Genomic DNA, 3491 nt, shown 5'->3' with positions numbered 1-3491 from the left:
GCGTGGAGCTGATCTGGGTCTATGCATGGAGCTAGTGTGTGTGTGCATGTGGCTGGCATGTGTGAACATGTAGCTCGTGTGTGCATGTGCATGTGTGTAGTGTGTGTGCTACACACACAGAAACCTGTGAGTAGCGTATATACGAGCACGTAGCCGGTAAGTACAAGCAGGCACCTAGTATGTATGAGCGTGTTGTTGCGTACGTACACGTGTAGGTATAGTCATGTGGGCAGTCTGTAAGCTTCCAGGAAATACGTATGCATTTGTATTTCACGTAGCTGGTACACAGAAGCACATAGCTAGAATATAGTCATGTACCTGGTTTGTATAAGCATGTAGTTCACATGTGTATGTTATGTGTAAACATGTAGATGGTACGCGTGTGTAACTGCTGAATATGAGCATGTGGCTGGTGTGTGTGCAGACATGCCTGGTGTGTGGAGCCACGTGGCTGGTGTGTGGAGACACATGGCTGGTGTATGTGTGCAGACACGTGGCTGGTGTGGAGACATGTGGCTGGTGTGTGGAGCCACGCGGCTGGTGTGTGTGCAGACACATGGCTGGTATGTGTGTGCAACCATGTGGCTCGTGTGTGGAGCCACGCGGCTGCTATGCATATGCGTGACGGTGGTACGCGTAGGCACGTCACTGCTACGTGCAGGCACACGGCTAGCGTATGTAGGCGCGTGGCTGGGACCTGCAGGCACGTGGCAAGTGTGGGTAGAAGCAGGCGGCCGTTGTGTAGGAGCTGACGGGCAGAGGGAAGGAAGAGGCCGGAGAGGTTGTGTGGCCGCGAGTTTGCAAGGGCGGGAGGGGGCAGTGGGGACCCGCCCGTGGTCCGGAGGGGCCCACCTCGCGAGCAGCCGCGAGAACCCAGGGAGAAGCAGAGTCCCCTGGGGCAAGACTGACGAGGGAGAGGAAGGGCCAGAAAGTCTGAGATTTGGGGCCTGGGTTTTTGGGAAGAACGTAAAATCATCAGCAGACATGGGGTCACAGAGAGCCAGTTTGGGGAAAAGTATCTGTTGCATTTGGTGCTGCTGAGCAGAGCAGCCTCGTAGGAGATTGGAAGGGGGTCCGGCGCGTGGACAGGGAGTCAGGAAAGGGGCCACAGTCGGGGAGTTCGACGGGCGATGAGCAATGAGGGATGGGGGACAGGGCAGGAAGTGTCAGGTCAGAGCATCACGTCCCACCCTCAGGAGGTGAGAGGAGTGTGCAGAGTCAGAAAGAAGGGGTGTCAGGAGCCAGGAGAGCCCTGCAGTGTGCATCCAAGGGGCCAGGAGGGGAGCCCCAGGCGGGGGACGGCCGAGCATGTGGCCTGAGTGCTGGTGCGTGTGTGTGTGCACACGTGGGTGTGCACGTGGGGGTGCAGTTGTGTGTCCATGAGTGTGGGTGGGTGCGTGTGCACATATGTGCACGTGTGTGTGCATGTGGGGACTGTGTGCAGATGAGAGTGTGGGTTACGTGTGTGTGTGCATATGTGTGTGGGAGGAGCTTTGCTGCAAGTGTTTTAAGAGCAGTGGGGACCAGGGAGGTAAAGAGATTGAATTTAGATTTCAGTTTGGAAAAGCTAATAGCAAAAGGCTAATAAGCCAGATCGGAGGACCCCAGTCAAGTTGGCAATTATTTGACTTTACACGTTTGATAGGATTTTAAATTTTGCAAGCCCGTAAGTGTGAAGAAAACCTCTTAGAAGTTATCTGGGTCCCCTGCCCATGTAGGCAGTAAACCAAGTTATCAAAATCTCACAAATTCAGTGCAAATCGTGTTCTGGCCGGGTACCATGTGTATACATATTTATTTTTTAGCCATCGTTTAAAGGAAGTAAGACTGTGGTGGTACCACCGGGAGGTTTTGTTTTTGTTTGGTGGTTGATGGTTGGTTGGTTGTCCATTAGTGATTGGTCAGTTGGTGGTTGTTGATCAGTTGGTTGATAGGTGGTTGTTGGTTGGTTGGTAGTTGGTTGGTGGTTGGCTGGTTGGTGGTTGGTGGTTGGCCGGTTGGTGCTTGTTGGTCAGTTGGTTGTTGGCTAGTTGGTATTTGGTTGGTGGTTGGTTGTTGGCCGGTTGGTGGTGGTTGGTGCTTGTTGGTTGGCTGGTTGGTGGTTGCCTGGTTGGTAACTGTTGGTGGTCGTTAGTGGTTGGTTGGTAGTTGGTAGTTGGTGGTTGGTTGTTGGCTGGTTGGTGGTTGTTGGCTGATTGGTGGTGGGTGGTGGTTGGTAACAATGTTGAAGACATGTGTAGCTTCAGCAGAAGGTGTGAGAGGAATAGTTGCCATTGATACATGAAAAACAGGATAAGGGGTCAAGTTCTAGAAAGACTGCCTCTGACAAGTGGAACATTGGTGTTGGACATGGGGAGGGAGGAGTTGAGGGTGGAGGAGAGCAGGAAATAGGGTGGGTGACACGTTGGGGCTTGCTGAGTGGGAGAGCGGTTCCTCTGCTGGTCTTATGTCTTTACTGGGATGTCTGACACACACAGCTGTTTCCGGCATGCGGCTCCTCGTTCTGACGTCTGTGTACATTGTGAGGGGCTTGGTGCAGCCGGGCTAACGAGCACATTCTCCACTCCGTCATTGCCATGTGTGCACGCGTGTGCATGTGGCGAGGAGATCTAGTGCAGGGGGTGACTGTACAAATCACTTCCTAGAGAATGTAGGGAGATTTTGTGTCGTGAGGACACCAGATTTACAGAATAGACAAGTTGACATTGACGGAAACGGAGGACGGCCTCCTGGCTCTGAGCGCACGGGTGCTTCTCCGGGGCCGATGGGTTTTCTCTTGCACACACGCTGGTGGAACAGATGTTTGCGGTGAGGGTCTGTGGTCATGGGTGGCAGGAAACAAAGTCAGATTCACCTCTAACCAGAACAGGCAGTCGTCTTGTCCATGAGCGGCCGGGTCCGTCCAGGGGGCTGGTGGGTGGCTGCTGCCGAGGGGCTGCCTTCTGAGCCCTCGAGTCCTGCCCCGCCGTCCCCCCGGCCTCACCGGATAAGCAGCCCCGGTGGTGGGAGCCGGACCCGCTGTCATCCTGCCCTTGCTCCCCGAGGTCACGGCGGGTCCTGGCCCCCCACAGACTAGCTGAGACGTGCCCCAGGCCAGCACCCGTCTCCCAGGACTGTGGTCCGCCCACCCCTGCTGACCTCAAGTCCACACTGCGTTTACAGACCCACGCATGGGTGCTGTTTCCTCCGTTCCTCGTGGCCGTGTTCATGGCTGGTTTTACCCTCCATTAACGACTCCCTTGTTTTACCACCTGCGTGGTGCTGCGTGTGCTGATCATGGACCCACATGGGCCCTGGCAGCGCCAAGAGCGTGTGCAGCGAGATCCTCGGGCATCTGGCAACACCATTTCCCGAGCGCACCCTCCGTGGGCCAGGTGCTGGCGTCCACCCCGGGCTCGGCTCTGCCCCTGCGGTCCCAACACACGCTCCCTCCGACGCTGTCTGCCGGGTCCCTCTGTCGTGGGTCTTCATCCCGGTCTCCCTCCGACGCT

General features: G+C 55.7%; 1 protein-coding gene across 6 annotated transcripts in view; it reads left to right on the top strand.

Moving 5' to 3' along the window:
• Window positions 1-3491, top strand: part of ARHGEF10 (Rho guanine nucleotide exchange factor 10) — a 106836-nt gene that overhangs the window by 96241 nt on the left and 7104 nt on the right. The window lies entirely within an intron of this gene.

Source organism: Phoca vitulina, unplaced genomic scaffold, assembly GCF_004348235.1.
Source record: "Phoca vitulina isolate PV1807 unplaced genomic scaffold, GSC_HSeal_1.0 scaffold15, whole genome shotgun sequence".
Lineage (NCBI taxonomy): Eukaryota > Metazoa > Chordata > Mammalia > Carnivora > Phocidae > Phoca > Phoca vitulina.
This window is presented reverse-complemented; position numbering and strand designations above follow the sequence as displayed.